Source organism: Gopherus flavomarginatus, chromosome 4, assembly GCF_025201925.1.
Source record: "Gopherus flavomarginatus isolate rGopFla2 chromosome 4, rGopFla2.mat.asm, whole genome shotgun sequence".
Lineage (NCBI taxonomy): Eukaryota > Metazoa > Chordata > Testudines > Testudinidae > Gopherus > Gopherus flavomarginatus.
In genome coordinates, this window is record NC_066620.1 from 215,214,020 (window position 1) to 215,230,973 (window position 16,954).

Genomic DNA, 16,954 nt, shown 5'->3' on the forward strand with positions numbered 1-16,954 from the left:
ATAAATATATAATATGCACTGTGAACCCCTTGGGGCAGGGTTCCTATCTAAGAGGAAACTACACAACCCTTCTGGACAGACGTAGATGGAAAGATCATCCAAAACCGGCTTGACATCTAATCACACCCCACGTTGAGAACAACCCCCCTCAGTCCCAGGCAGTGTTAAAGGATGGGGGGGGCTATTATTTTCTGCAGAAATGAAAGCAACATCATATTTGCATGTCCCTCTGACCCTCTGTCAATTCTGGCCCCTCTGTTGTCCCCCCTCCTCCAGCTGTGCCCCCACATCTGTGGTGAGTGCAGCTGCCAGGAAGTAGGATTAACCAAATATGCCCACTCGAGTATCTGAGGAAGCACATCTCTACTGTATCACCATGGATGTGGAGACCATGAGGATAGTGATGAGTGAACATCTAAGGAATGGGAGCTTTGGACCAAATGACTCTCTGGACTTGATCCGAATTCTCTCAGCCTCTTGGATTTGTAAAATACCTGCTGGAGGAAGTTCTCTTGTCAGATATCCAGGACTTCCTGCTGCTGGTTGGGCTTGAAATGCTACTTGAAGGGCCTTTCCCACTATTCCAGGACTTCTGCTTCCACTGAAAGTGCTGGCGAGAAGTGCTGGGCACCATGTTACCATAAAGATACAAGCACGTTGGGCATGGGGTGGGGACTGGCCTACAAGGAGAGAGGAAAAGAGCTTGACCTGTATAGTTTTGCTAAGAGACAGGTAAGCAGAGACAAAGGCCAACGTTTCAACCCAAGGGTACTACAGTTAGGATTCTAACCACTGAAGCTCATAGTCTATGGGAGCTGCCTGTCCTCTGCCTGGGAACACAGGAATTGCCAGACTGGACCAGACAATTGGTCAATCTAGTCCAGTCTCCTGCCTCCAATAATGGCCAGCACTGGATGCTGCAGCAGGAAGCCATGGGATATCCTAGTTGCTCGATGCCCTGAAGCATGAAGGTTTATGCCGCTTGAAAGCTCTGCTTTATTTAGTTAATATTTACTCTGATATCTCTGGGTACTCTTGTTACTCAGACAAGCAAACAATCCATTTTTGGATCCTGCAAAGAGCGCCTTTGAGAATCAGGCCACTTTCTTTCAGGTGCCTTCGCAAGTGTGGTAACAGTGCCCAGGCTAACTATCCGCAGGGCAAAACCCCCGAGGAAGGAGAAGAGTCATGTCGGCGCTGCACCGGGGGAGAACTGGGAGGAATGTGAGCAGAGGGAAAATGTAAATGGAATAATAAACTACAGGTCCTGACACTCAGTCCAAGCTGTGGAACCCTCTCTCACGGGACCTGGTGGAGGCCACAGGGCTTGGGGCATTTAAGTCTCTACCGATCAAAAATAGAATGGACTGAACAGAAGCAGAAGATTGCAGGGAACTATCCTGCACTGCCTTCCACTGGAGGGGGAATGTGTGGGTGGGACCTAGCGCTAGGAAAAACCTTTTACCTTCTATGATTCTGTGAATTGGAAAATTAAAAGAAGTGGAGAGAGAGAAATGAATGGAGTTTTAGCAATGGGTCGTTATTTGATCAAGTCCATTTCCCCTCCCCGTGGGCTTTTTACAAAGGAGTATGAGATCTAGGAATAAAATAGCTGCTTGAAGAATCGCAAACTGCCAAGCAGGGTGAATCTTGAAAGCAGCCCTTGTCTTCTCAGCAATGCCGGGTGCATGGTTCTGACGTAGGAGTCAAGGAGCCTGGATGCAGAAAGGCCAAATCAAGGTCAATGGTGGAACGCAGAGGCTGGTAAATCTGGATGCTGAAGGACACAGGGCAGTGGGGTGTGGAGGACAGGAAGCAGTAAGAGGGAAATAAAAAGGCTGTTTAATAATTGAGCAGCTGGGACACCCAATCCAGCCTGCCTTTCCCGTGTCATCACAAACCGTCTGTGCTCTGTGCTCCAAGCCATAAAGATGATCTCATTCTTTTCCTAGTGATGAGCCGTTGGGTTTCTTGCTCTCTAAACTACATGCTGGAATGGAGTGGATAGCATGTCACCCTTGGGGGGCTGAAACCCAATCCCCACGGCAGGGTGGAGCCAGCCATCAGTCATCCCCAAGGACTGTTCTGCTCCTCTAGCTGGAGGGAGGGGGCTGCTGTGGTTGGAGACTGCAGGGGGTGCTGGAGACAAGATGCACAGGCCAGTGAATCAGGAGACTCCTTGGGGGTGCCCGAGTGGAAGTTTTCAGCAATCTGCTTTCAGCGCAGACAAAGCAGCAAGCTGTCTAGGGAAGAAGAGAGATCTGAGTCGGAGCTGAAGTGTCTGTCTGGGGGCTGTAGAACATGCTGTGGTGACTGTAACATGAGGAAGGAAAGAAAGGGAAAGAAGAGGATGAGGAAATGCCCCTCACAAACCATTGAAAAATAAAACACCTAATGCTGTTAGACACTGTACCCACTTCAGCGTACCTGTCCTGGAGGAGCACACTGCATGCTGGAAAATAATACCTGGCCTCTAGAGCTTCCAAAAAGTTGTAGCATGGAGGAGAGGCCTCACTACCCCTGCTTGGGGTGGGTATCATCAGACCCGTTTTACAGATGGGAAAATGAGGCACAGAGAAATTAAGAGACTTGGCCAACGCCCCACAAAAACCTAGGAACATATCTCAGGACTCCTGATCTCTCCTGCCTGTGCTTTGACCCTGATGCCACATTGTTCACTCTGTTTGTGTGTTACTCCCTTTCCCTCCCCCTGGGACTGCTAGTCTATTTAGACAATATGATCTCATTCTTTTCTTGTGCTCCCCCATCTGTCTTTCTCCACCTGGTGTCTTTTGTCTTATATTTCCATTATCAACTCTTTGGCGCAGGGACTGTCTTTGTGTTCTGTGATTGTCCAGCACCTGGCACAATGGGATCCTGCTGCATGACTGGCTCCTAGGGGCTATTCTCCTTTTGATGTTCACTCCCAGCTGGAGGCCACTCACTCTCTGCATCCCCCTACACTCAGCTGTGTCATTGCTTTTTAGTGATTTGCACCTTATGAAAGGTGCCAGCTGGTTTGATCCTGGTGAGGTTGGTTGGAGACCCCAAAAGAAACATCAAGGGGAGGTGGTCCCCAAAAACATAAGGAGGTGCTATATGAAAAAAACCAGACAGGAGTGAGAGCACAAGGTCAGTACAAGGGATTCTGAGTTTGAGGCCAAGCAGAGAACTCCAGACAATGCCCACTGCTCCAGGAAGGAATCCAAGGAGTCGGTGGATGCTGGACAGAGGAACTCTAAAGAGAAATGAACAAACAAGTGATGGGAAATATGCCCCAAAGTCACAGAAACTGCCCCCATCTAGCAACATCGTCCTGGGCTGAGTGATGGCTATCTCAGCCAGTGCCAGGAGAGGAGCCTGACGAGATCCTGGGACTTTGTGGGGCCACAGGCAGGGAGCGCATAAGTGAAAAGGTGCAGGAAGAAATGCAGCCAGAACCTCAACAAGCAGTTTGAGAGAAGCAGGAGAGGGGCTGGAACCTGGCAAACTGCTGATGGGCGTGCACCGTTTGACACTCCGGGACATAGATTCCTCGTACGGATCCCCAGGAAAGGTACAACAGGAGCAGCTGGGTCAGCTTCCAGCACTCTGCCCCACCACTGTGCAAGGGCTGGGAGACAGTGCAGTCTCCATGGCCTCCCTGCCAGGCTGCCTGCCAGCCATGGTGGTTCTGTGACGGACGTCTGTCCACTAGAAGGCAGATGGAAATCCTCAACTCATTTCCAATAGGCCCCTCCACAGCCCTTGAGAGAGGACTGACTTTCAGGGACTACCAGCACTGTCTGCCCAGATTCTTACCATTCACTGGACTAGCTGGGCACCTCCATGATCCTAATTTCACAGGGCCAGGACCCATGACTTTTAGTATTGTAGGAAACAAGTAACTGGAGCTCTGAGTCACAGAGTTCCCTGCAAATTCAAACTGCTGATCTAGCGGCCAAGGGCTCCATGTTTCAGTCTCCATAGCCACCCGGCTAATCCTCTCCCCACCCCCATCCATTCAGCAATCTGCTTCTAACCTGTTACTCATAATCAAACCCCACAGAGTGCCCGTGTGAACTCAGGGCATTGTCACGTTGGCACCCTCCAACACACACACACACACACACACACACACACACACACACACACACACACACACACACACACACACACACACACACACACACACACACACACACACACACACACACACACACCCCACTTTGCATTGGATGTGCTATGTACTTGAATAGGAAATGTATCCATGAGCTGGGCTGTTGGTGGTTTGGGTTTTTTTTTTTCCCCCCTTTCTTCTCCCAGGCAGCGAAATGACAGCCACCCTGAAAAACAGCCTTTGTTCAAAGGAAAGTGGAGACATTTCCATTGTATTCTCCCATCTAACAGGATAAAATATCAGCTGGCTGGACAGAAATAATAGAGCCATGAACAGAGCCTCAGCACAGCTGATTTCTTGCCTTTGGGTAGACGAGGTTATTCCTGTACCATTTGCAGTAGGTGCCAAACCGCACAGAGATGTGAGTTCAGGGCACTAAATTCAGATCAAGAGCTGGTGTTTGAATCGCTAGGCATTCGGCAGGTTCAGAGAATGGGGAGGGGCTGGCCCCCCATCTCCTACTTTCACAGTGGTTTCTGTTCCTCATGCTTCCTGGGTTCTTTGATCCAGACCAGCTTGTGCCTCAGCACAGCGACCTGGCTGCCCTCTGACTCTGCGCTGCCAGAGGGGGCTGCCAAGCTCTGGAGCTCATTCCCTCCCCTCTTCCTTCCTGGGGCATCCTCGTTCTCCTCCCCTAGCCAGACACTCCCCATCTTTCCCCTGACCCGTTCACTGCTGCCTGTGTCCTGGGAGCAGTTTTCAGGATGTCCCTTTTTTTGAATGGAGCATCAGGAAATCTGACAGTGCCAGGGAACAGCAATTGCCTGCATGTGCCTGCAACACTGAGCAGCTCTCCGCTCTGCTGCTCTTATTCAGACATTCTGAGATTTCTGAGGCCAGAAGGGACCATTGTGCTTGCCTAGTTTGATGACACAGGCCAGAGAACGTCTCTGAACTAATTCCTGCTTCAAGTTCAGTAGCTACGACTGAACCAGTCTTGCTTTTAAAATTGCCAGTGATGGAGAATCCACCACAGCCCTCGGTAAGTCATTCAGACAATTAATTAGCCTCACTGTCAAAAAAGAGCGTCTTGGTTCCATTCTGCATTTGTCTAGCTTCAGCTTCCAGCCATTGGCTCATGATGTACCGTGGTCTTCTTTAATCTGATTTGTGCTCCCCATGGAGGTACTTACAGACTGTCATCAAGTCACCCCTTAACCTGCTCTTTGTTAAGCTAAACCAATAAGTCCATGAGTCTCTCACTCTAAGGCAGGTTTCTAATCCTTTAATCAGTCTCGTGCCTCTTCTCTGACCCTTCTCCAATTTATCAACGTCCTTCTTGAATTGTGGCCACCAGAACTGGACACAGGGTTCCAGCAGTGGTCGCACAGTGCCAGATACAGAAGTAATATAACCTCCCTGCTCCTGCCTGTATTCCTGCCTTTGCCCTTTTAACCACAGAGTCGCAGTGGGAGTTCATGTTCAGATTGTCATGCTGTCTGGAGTGACTCACAGCTGTGAGTGCTGACCCCAGGGCAGCCTGTCAGAAACAGGGCAGATACCCCAAGCGGGTGGTGGGGTCTAGAATTCACCAAGGCAGTAACACGTGAACTTCTGGCTCACTAGACCAGGCTTACCAGGGAGTCACAGACCATCCTCTTAGACTCTCCGCCCCTCTTTATTTACTACCCAGACAAACTGGACTGTGTGATAATGGTCACTTAAACCAAAAATCACATCACATCCGGTTTCTCCCAGTGCCAAGAGACCAGTCACTTACCCCAGATCAACTGGTACTCCAGGCCTTACACCAAAGACAACGCTGGCAGCCAATTCTATAGTAAACTACCTAAAGGTTTATTAGCTAAGAAAAACAAATTGTGAGGTTAAAGCAGATAAAATATATGCACAGGTGAGTCACAGTTTGTAACACCAAATGGTGGCTGTGATGTAAACTGCCAGTTTCCCAAAAGTCTTCAGAGAACCCAGAATGTCTCTGGGGATCTCAGCTTTGCATCTGGTACATTTCCCTGTGAGAGTCTGAACAGTTCAGAAATACACTATCTTTCTTTGAATCCATATTTATAGTTTCTTCACATAGAAAACAATCTGACAGCGTCTCTACCCAAGTACCCATGTAGGCTTTTCCTTTGATGACAATGAGTGAAGAATGCATTTTGTCTTTTTAATCACAGAATCATAGAATATCAGGGTTGGAAAGGACCTCAGGAGATCATCTAGTCCAACCCCCTGCTCAAAGCAGGACCAACCCCAACTAAATCAGCCCAGCTAAGGCTTTAGCAAGCCTGACCTTAAAAACCTCTAAGGAAGGAGATTCCACCACCTCCCTAGGTGACCCATTCCAGTGCTTCACCATCCTCCTAGTGAAAAAGTTTTTCCTAATATCCAACCTAAACCTCCCCCACTGCAACTTGAGACCATTGCTCCTTGTTCTGTCATCTGGTACCACTGAGAACAGTCTAGCTCCATCCTCTTTGGAACCCCCCTTCAGGTAGTTGAAAGCAGCTATCAAATCCCCGCTCATTCTTCTCTTCTGCAGACTAAACAATCCCAGTTCCCTCAGCCTCTCCTCATAAGTCATGTGCTCCAGCCCCCGAATCATTTTTGTTGCCCTCCGCTGGACTCTTTTCAATTTTTCCACATCCTTCTTGTAGTGTGAGGCCCAAAACTGGACACAGTACTGCAGATGAGGCCTCACCAATGTTGAATAGAGGGGTATGATCACGTCCCTTGATCTGCTGGCAATGCCCCTACTTATATGGCCCAAAATGCCGTTAGCCTTCTTGGCAACAAGGGCACACTGTTGACTCATATCCAGCTTCTCGTCCACTGTAACCCCTAGGTCGTTTTCTGCAGAACTGCTGCCTAGCCACTCGGTCCCTAGTCTGGAGCAGTGCATGGGATTCTTCCATCCTAAGTGCAGGACTCTGCACTTGTCCTTGTTGAACCTCAACAGGTTTCTTTTGGCCCAATCCTCTAATTTATCTAGGTCCCTCTGTATCTTATCCTACCCTCTAGCATATCTACCACTCCTCTCAGTTTAGTGCCATCTGCAAACTTGCTGAGGGTGCATTCCACGCCATCCTCCAGATCATTAATGAAGATATTGAACAAAACCAGCCCCAGGACCGGCCCCTGGGGCACTCCGCAGCCAACTAGACATGAAACCATTGATCATTACCCGTTGAGCCTGACAATCTAGCCAGCTTTCTATTCACCTTATAGTCCATTCAGCCAGTCCATACTTCTTTAACTTGCTGGCAAGAATACTGTGGGAGACGATATCAAAAGCTTTGCTAAAGTCAAGGAATAACACGTCCACTGCTTTCCCCTCATCCACAGAGTCAGCTGACCTCTGACCATCATATATAATGGCCACTTGCTTTGAAATTAGCATGTTCTGTTAAAGTTCTTCATGAGCATTTCACAAGATATACACAATGTCAATGTTTGCTATTACGTTACTATAGGAACAGATAACTGAAAACAATACAAGTAAAATTCCACTAGTTTTCATGAAGTTTAAACAACTGAATACACTTTTACATTTACACTCATTTTGATCTATGCTAATACACAAGTGAATTGACCTGAATACACTCTAGCATGACCCAGTTACCCAGCCTCACATAGCTGATTATCCATCATGACCTCCCAAATCTTTTTCAGAGTCATTGCTTCCCAGGATAGAGTTCCCCAACCTGTAAGTATGGCCTATGTAAGCAGAGGAACAGTCCCGCTATTGTGGGGAATTTTCCTGGCATCTGTATAACCCTATTGAAATCTGGTAGCAAAGAGATCTGAGTCCTCGCTTCAGCTCCCTTTACCCGGAGGCTTGCCTGACCTCAAGGACCCTCCTTCTGCTCTCCCATGCAGCAGAGTTCTCATAACCCCGACAAGGCTGGGCCCAGAATTCCTGGGCAGCTTAACCCCCATCCTTGTCATGGTCATGTAGGCCAGGGGCTAGGGTGGCCCCACTTCGGGGTGCTCTCTCTGCACCAGCTGCTTCCCTGACCTACTGATCACTATGTTAAGTTCAAACCAAACACAATTTATTAATCATCAAGTGTAAGAAAAATAAGGGAAAATGGGAAAGGTTAAAGGACCCAGAGACCTGCCCCATGGGTGCAGGTAACACCACAAACAGCCATCTCTGGGCCATAAGGAAAGTTCTCAGCCTGTTCCTCACATGTCCCAGGCCTCCCTCCCAGACACTGCTGTAGGTGGCAGGACCCTTCTCCCCATAATCACTCCCCCCTATGGGGGTCATGTCCCCACCCTGAGCCCCACCTGCAAGGCCACTTGTCTGGTGATGTCTCCGTGCGCTGGGCTCTCTGCCCAGGGCCCCCCTCACTCTCCTCAGCCGCTCAGCGCACTCAGCTCTGGTGTTACTCGCAACACAGCTGGCATCTGCTATCCTGGCTTTGGCCCCGCGGCTCCCCACTGTAGCTCAGCCCAGGCTCCTTGTCGGTGCAGCTGGTCTGCACTGCTCCAGCTCCCGGCTCTGGGCTGCTCCAGCTCCCCCTCCTCTGGTTCCTCTGGCTCAGCCCTGCAGCTCTGCCTGCAGCCCACCTCTGCCTTCTGGGCTGCTCCTCGGACCCCTCTGGTTCTGGCTCCCGCTGCTCTACCTCCAGCCCTGCTTGGGCTGCTGCTCTCCCCTTAGCTCTGCCCTTCTCCTGCCTCACATGGAGGACAGGCCACCAGGCTCCTGGCTCCCTCCTTGACCTGCTGCCCTGTCAATCTGTCTGACTTGGAGTGTTGACCTCTTCCCATTAGCCCTGGGGCTGTCAGTCTCAGGATCCTGATTTCTCTTTGGCCCCTCCCCTTTTTCCTGGTATTGGGAAAGGACCAATCAAAAACCCCAAGTTTCAGTGAGGGGCCAGCAGCACCCTTACACCTGCATTCTTTGTACCTAGATTTATGGACCTCTTGAAACACATACTGTTTGCTTATGCCCAGCTTGCCAAGTGATCCAGATCGTGCCGCATCAGTGACCTGTCCTCTGCGCTGTTTGCTACCAATCTTCGGGCCAGCTGCAGACTTTATCAATGATGATTTTATGCTTTTTTCCAGGTCATTGAAAAAAACGTTGAGTGTTTCATGAGCTGAGACAAACCCTTGCAACGTAATGCTCCTGAACTCCATCACCCATGTCTGTGGGTCAGGCTTGTCTCTAACACACACCAGCCAGCCAGAAGGGAAATGGAGGCAGCCTCGGCAGCAGGCCTCTCCCTTGCAGTTGGATGCTCCTGGATGAGTCTCTGATCACTCCTCCCCAGATCTATTGGGACAGGAAACATTCCCAGTTTGAGGGTCACCACTACCTCCAATGTTACTTTGTGCCCGATGCTCCCCTCGTCTGCTGTCATCCCTCCAAGGGGCCGTCCAAGAGGAACTGGGTCTGGATGTGTCTGGCTAGTCCCAGCTGCAACCTCGGGGTCACTTCCTGGAGCCTGCCTGAGTAACACAGGCAATGTCCAATGTCTAAGTTGTATGAGCCTCCTAGCCCCCGTGTGGAAGCAGTGATGTTGGTAGACAGCTGCTATGCCTATGGACAAGGGGAGGAAGCTATACTCGTTTGAGTCACCTTTATATCAGTATATATGTGTCCGCAGTAGGGTTTGTACCAGTATAACAAGATTGGTTACAGAAAGAAATCACTCCCCTAACTGAACTAGTTCCACCAGTACAACCGCAGCATGCAGAGCAGGCTGAGGCAGGATCATCCGGAGGGTTTTTCTTTCTGCAGCAGACACGGTGCTTGGGGAAAAGCAGGTTTCCGCGCCCACAGCAAGGCTCAATTCCCAGCACGTTTGGGTTCAGTAGTGGGTATTTGTGGACCTGAGCGGAGCAAAGGGCACGGGGAGCTGGGACTGGCTCCAAGGGGAGGATGCTGCTCTGTCGGTGTCATGGCACAGAACAACGAGCTCTTTCCCTTGTGGCCAAGGGGTGTACATGCCCACCTGTGCCAGCCGCCTGTGGGCCTCGGAACATCTTGGCATCAAAGCTCCTAAACTGCAGGGGCAGAGAGGGAGGCTAATTCAAAGGGATAGTCCTGAGCAGGCCTGTCTCCTCACCAGCTGCTGCCATCCTCCTCTTGGGAAAACATGCTGGGAAGGGAACGAGCTGGGCCCTCCCAGTCCTCCCATGGACGGGACCACTGTCTTTGGAATTAATGGCTGCCGAGCCTCAGGTTTAAAACCTCTGAGTGCAGCTTTGCCAGCTCCCATTCCTCTCGCTATGCCCCACCCACAGCCAGCGGCACCAGCTGAGGGAAAGGGGAGCGTGACCCGGAGGCTACTTAGAGAAAGGTTCCGTGTGTGACGCTGGGAGATCAGGTGCCAGCTCGTGCCAAGGCCCCTAGGTCTCAGCTGAACACTGACAAATTCCTAGCTGGCCTCCGTCTGGCTCACCCGTGTGGTAGTGCTGTCAAAGGAGGTGTTAGCATTATAAACACGGGTTTAATGTTTAGGCTTTGTGAAATGCTCATAAATTACTGCATCTGTTGATCTCCCTTATAATATCCATGTCCCATGTGATAAGGGAATATCACGTGGGATACAAGAGAAAAGAGAAGCATTAACTAGTGTGAAATAGTAGTCACCAACAGGAAATGTTATCTCCTGCTCAGCCAAGAAGGCCCATCAACATCAGACGAACCAGTGTGGATGGCCACAGGACAAGAGATTTTGCTGATTGCTCCCTCCCTCCATGAACCTCTCCCAACAGCTGAATTTGCAACTTGAAGCAGAATGGGAGGGGGGAAGAAGAATCCCTGACAAGGAGGAACTGTATCTTTTATGCTGCTTGGACTCTGAGGAGCTAGGATTACTAAGCATAAGCAAAAGATCCCCGGTGCTTAACCTAAAGGACATACAGCACTTGCTTATTATAGAAGCTTCCATTACTTTCTGAAACTTAAATCTGTAACTCTTTTATGTGTGTATGTTCTTCAGCCTTGTAAATAACTCTTTGATTTCCTTTTCCTTGTCAATAAAATCTTTAGATCGTTTATAGGATTGGCTACAAGCATTAGGTAAGGTCCTTTGGGACTGTGAGTAACCTGAATATTGCTGTGATTTTTGGTGTAAGGGACCATCTCTCACAAAGGCAGCTTGCTTAGTTGACGAGATACGCCGGTGTACCTAAGGGGTCTGTCTGTGACTCCATGGTTAGGCTGTTATAGTGCCTGAGGAGTTTACACTTGATACTTGGTTGGTGAAATGTAAGTGTAGAACTCACAGCCAGTTTGGGGTTTGTCCTCTGCTTCATACCAGTCTGTCCTGAGCTTGACATTCATGCCCTAGAGCCGCTGCAGGACAGCTTGACACCATGTTATTTGCAAACAACTCTCACTTCAGACCTGACAAACTCACTCCACCAAACACGTCTGACAGGATATTTACCCGTAAAGCATGACACGTGTGGTATCTATAGAAAGCTCATAACTTTTCAAGATTCATAATCATTGCGAGATGGACATATGGGTTCTATTTAAAGAATAATTATTTATATTGAAAGTACGTTGTATGGACTTGGACTAAAAATGAGTCGCCAGGGGATAATGGGCCTCAGGGATCACACATTCAGACAGGAGGGAGTTGTCAACCTGACCTGTTTAGCAGGCACCGCGATAGAAGGCTTGATTGTTTAGCCTTGCTCAATCCTGAGACTTTCAGTGGGAAAATATCAGAGGCACCAGCAAACAGTTGAAACCACTTGGAGATGGAAAAGGACCATTAGAACAGACAGGGGATCGCCTTGTCCCTGGATAAGGACGAGAGCTTGTTGCTGGAGAATACAGCAGAGGGAGAAGCATGTGTATCCGTACACTGAGCAGACACCTTAGGGAGTGAGGTGTTCTCATGAAACATTGGCTCCTGCTCCCTGTGACGCCAGCCAGCGCTGCAATAGACTGAACTTTGGGGAGAAAACCTCCTTTATTAGCTAGGGGAGGGAACAGTTCATAAGCGGAGAGCCAGGTTTCCATTTTATTATTTTGTACTGTAACCATGTTTCCGTCATTCTCTCTTGTTGCTGGTAGGATCTCTAGCTTTTCTGAAATGAACCTTGTTTTGGTTTATTGTTAGTGCTCACAAGTGCTGGGTGGTTCACAGGAGCAGTGATTGAAGATAAGACTGGTAAACGGGGGCACACTGCTCCTTGAGGGGCCCAGGATATGGGATTTCTGCGAGTAGCCAGTGGTCAGGGGCTGGATGTCACGGGACCAATTTAAAGGGACTGGGACTAGGGGGGCACCTACTGTTAACTTGCAAGGCGAAGGCAGGGCTGGCCTAGCCCAGAGGAGAGTGAGTGAGGGGCTGGAAGGCTGATCTTGGGGACACCCAGCAAGACTCCCTCCTGTTGGAGGCACACAGGGATCCCTGAGACAGGCACCTTGGTGCATGGTGCCTGTCAGCGGGGGATATGGCCAGGGATGCTTGCCATGTAGGGAGGAGGGGCCCTGGGTGGGACCTACCTCCCTATAGCAGCAGAGGACCCTTCATTCCTCATGGCCCGAGGAGGTCGGTCACTCCAGGGAACAGGGCTGCAGGTGTGAGTCGCAGGCAGGCTGTACCAATGAGGAGTCCATTGTTAGAAGTATCCATAGCTGGGTACAGGGGGACTGTGAGAGCTAGTTGGTGACTTGCCTGCTGGGGTCTCATGAGTCATCCAGAGACACATCCAGTGAGTGCTGGGAAGGAAGCAGCCTGTGATTATGACACGTCAGTTCCAATGACATAGGAAGGCGTCAGACAGAGGTCCTGAAGCTATGCTTACGAAATCTGATGAGGTTCAACAAGGACAAGTGCAGAGTCCTGCACTTAGGACAGAAGAATCCCATGCACTGCTACAGACTAGGGACTGAATGGCTAGGAGGCAGTTCTGCAGAAAAGGACCTAGGGGTTACAGTGGACAAGAAGCGGGATATGAGTCAACAGTGTGCCCTTGTTGCCAAGAAGGCCAATGGCACATTGGGCTGTATTAGTAGGAGCATTGCCAGCAGATCGAGGGATGTGATCATTCCCTTCTATTCGACATTGGCAATACCTCATCTGGAGTACTGTGTCCAGTTTTGGGCCCCACACTACAATAAGGATGTGGAAAAATTGGAAAGAGTCCAGCGGAAGGCAACAAAAATGATCAGGGGGCTGGAGCACATGACTTATGAGGAGAGGCTGAGGGAACTGGGATTGTTTAGTCTGCAGAAGAAAAGAATGAGGGGGGATTTGATAGCAGCCTTCAACAACCTGAAAGGGGGTTCCAAAAAGGATGGAGCTCGGCTGTTCTCAGTGGTGACAGACGACAGAACAAGGAGTAATGGTCTCAAGTTGCAGTGGGGGAGGTTTAGGTTGGATATTAGGAAAAACTTTTTCACTAGGAGGGTGGTGAAGCACTGGAATGGGTTACCTAGGGAGGTGGTGGAATCTCCTTCCTTAGAGGTTTTTAAGGGCAGGCTTGACAAAGCCCTGGCTGGGATGATTTAGTTGGTGTTGGTCCTGCTTTGAGCAGGGGATTGGACTAGATGACCACCTGAGGTCCCTTCCAACCCTGGTATTCTATGATTCTATGATTCAATTATTAGGAAAGTGGTTTAAGGGCCTGCACAGGAGCTTCATCCTTCCAGTTCCATGCACAGGACCAGCCAGAGAGGAGGGACTTCCAGGTCTCACTATGTGGATAAGAAGATGGTACATAGAGAAAGGGGTTGCATTGATTAAAACTGGGGTCATCTGAGGGCAGGGGGAGCTACACAGCTAGGAACCAGATCCTGGCGCAGAATGTTAACGAGACTTGGGGGGGCCGAAGGGGAAGTTATTGAAATGAGGAACTGGGGGAGCAGCACTCTGATGAGACAAAGCCGTCAGGAAGGGATGTGACAATACAGCGGCCTCCAGGAGGCACGACAGGAGAGCGATTCCAGCTGGACTGGAAGAAGGACAGACTGACATCACAGAGGTGGATTCCAAAAGAGGAACAAGGTATCACTCTGGGGAGTTAAAGAACAGGGCTGCAGCAAAACCTGAAGCTACACTAGTCTGTATCCCAAGGTAGGAAACTTCCAAGCAGAAAACTGTGTGGCAATGCCTGACAAGGGAAAGGTTCAGCACACAAGGCGGCACTGAACCCTGGTGCATGGTCTAAAATAAATCAGTGGGATACTGCGGTACCTGCTTACAAGCTGTGCAGGAAGGACAGATTCGGTCATAGACGCAGGGTGAGCAGCACCACACCTGAAAGCTTCCATAGGATCCACTTTCTGACCAGAGAGGCCCATACAGTAGAACCTAGATGGATACAAATCCCAACGATACGAGTAGGGTTATATTCATAGCCTCGGAGTCATGAAACGGCTATTGAATGAATAACATTGAAGGAGATCAAAGAGGGAATGAAGGGGGGAGGGATAGCTCAGTGGTTTGAGCATTGGCCTGCTAAATCTAGGGCTGTGAGTTCAATCCTTCAGGGGGCCGTTTGGGGATTGGTCCTGCTTTGAGCAGGGGGTGGGACTAAATGATCTTCTGAGGTTCCTTCCAACCCAAATAATCTAATCTATGAAAATCATTGAAGACTTCTACCCAAATAGAAACCAGTCAAACGTCACCTCAGGACAAGGGTTAGTGAAGCAATTTCCTGACATCTTAAATTATTTCTGCTTGGAACAGCTAGTTCTAGGCTATGCAAGAGGAGCTGTTCTCAGCGGAGTCCTGTGCAACACAAAGGAACTGGGTCAAGTTAAAACGGCAGCTGAGCCACTCACAGTGACCACAATGTTCATTTCATCATTCTCTAGGGAGGAATTGTACCAAAAACTAGCAGTGACGCTAACATTAGGTAAGGGTGGGGGCCCTGGAAAAAGAGGAAGCTAGTCAGATACATGGTAAAGTCAACGAAAGAGAGGAAACTAAAATCCCTGGGCTCAGCATGGAGGCTGTGTGAGGGACCCAGGGTTTCAGACAGCATGCTCACCCCAGAGTGGAAAAGGAAGCAGGAGAGGAGAAGTTAGGTGCCAAGTGTCATGTGGCTGAGCCAGAGAGGCCTCCAGTAGAAAACGGAGATCCGATCAGAGTGAGGCCAGTGGAGAGAGTGTAACAACTGCAGGTGGAGCAGGAGTTTCGAGGGCTAAGAGGGACTTTGAAGAGCAAAAAGTCAGATGTTTAAAAACCAAACAAGCATCTCAGAGGCGGGCAGGCTGAGAGAGCAGCGGGGCGAGCTGGATCCGCTCAGCCCAGGGAGCGATGGCGGTGGATAAGGACACTGCCAAGAAGTTAGATCGCTCCTTGGTATGAGTTTTTGCCACCAAAGGGGCTCGTGGGACACTGACCCCAGCCCTGCTCTTTCCAGGTAAAAGGACCAGGGTGTGGTGGGGGCCAGTCTCACTCTTGACACTGCCCCTTTAATGTGTCACCGCAGGCAGCCCCTCCAGCACCTGAGCCCTGGGGTTGCCATTGGCTGAGTGAAAGGATACCGAGCTCCTATGACCGGGATATCTGGACCACATTGTCCCTTTCACCTACCGATCCTTACTGGGGGCCGTGGAGGTGTAATCCACACAGCTCCTGGGTGTGGTGCTCTGTCCCAGGTAGTGCAATAGCAGCTCATGCATTTAGCTCCAGAGGTCCCAGGTTCGATCCTGCCCGGCGACGACCGGGGGCTGTTGGTGTTACAGAGGAAGCGAGCTCAGCGGCTCTGTCTCTCCCCCTTCCCATGGCAGTGCAATGGCCCCTCCCGGGGCTCAGCAAAGGGAGGGGCAGGGATGCATCTGTGTGTGGTATGGGAGGGGGAGGCGGTCCCTGTCCATGCATCACCCCCTTTTACTCCCATAGGAAATCCCCACCTCAGCCAATGCTGCCTGAGCTCTCTTGGAGCCACGTTGCCATGGGTGGCGGCACGCAGGGGGCTGACAGCCCGTCCACAGGCACAGAGCCGCTGGGTGGGCAGCCTGGGTCTCCAGGGATCCCCGCGATTCATGTGGCGCTCAGGGGACCGGACGGTTTTAGAAACAAAGCCTCCTGCTCAGGCCCTAGAGGGCAGCCACTTTCTGCCAGCACTGAACAAGGAGCTTTGTTTGAATAAGGAGCACAGGAGGAGCCCTGACCCTGCTCCGTTTCTCTGCAGAGCTTCTGCCTAGAGCCTTTCCCAGCCTCCCGCCCACCGGCGCTGGACACAAAGGAGCCGCGTGCAGCATGCCTACTCTCCCCGTCCAGCTCTCCAGTGCTGTGGGCCGGACGGAGGCTTCGTGGCTTGCTTGCTTTTCTCGCTGTTATTCCAGGGTGACCTTGGTGCCAGTGGCAGGGAAGGGCTGATAACGCTGGCAGGGTGTGGAGAGCTTTCCAGACCGCAGGCCTGGCAACACCCTTTGCTCAGCCAGGCTGGATCTCCCTTGCCTAGGGAGAGTCAGCAGTGCCTGTGCGTGGGACGGGAACAAGCCCCCTATGAGGCCTGGGCTTGTGCCCTAACCTGGCCTGGTCCCAGGTCTCTGACAGGGAAGCTGCCCATGTCCTACCCCAGTGAGCGTGCCAGGTTTCTACCCCTGGGCTGACTATAACAGCCCAGATCCCTCAGCACTTAACCAGCCTTCACTGAGCCTCCTCCCTGCCCCACAGCCACAGGAGACAGAGCAGGGCTTCTGCAGAAAGGCAGGCTGGGCTTGTGGTTAGGGCATAGGACGGAGACCCGGGTCCAATTCCCAGCTGTGCCACAGACTCCCTGTGGGACCTTGGCTGAGTCGCTTTCTGTCTCGGCAGCTCAGCCTCCCAGCTGTAGCAGTAAGGACCCTGCCTTGCTCCGCCTTGCTGACTAGCCGGGAAGCTCTTTGGGGTGGGGTACTGG

The 16,954-nt window shown here is 50.8% G+C and overlaps 1 long non-coding RNA gene across 2 annotated transcripts in view; it reads left to right on the top strand.

Moving 5' to 3' along the window:
- LOC127048916 (uncharacterized) overlaps positions 1-16,954 on the top strand; it is a 117,943-nt gene that overhangs the window by 9,674 nt on the left and 91,315 nt on the right. The window contains exon 1 of one of the 2 annotated variants that reach the window (XR_007773823.1): positions 13,426-13,466. The exons of the other annotated variant lie outside the window; for it this stretch is intronic. This is a non-coding gene — a long non-coding RNA (uncharacterized LOC127048916). Of the gene's footprint in view, positions 1-13,425; positions 13,467-16,954 lie in introns of those variants that run through there. 2 annotated transcript variants of the gene reach the window in all.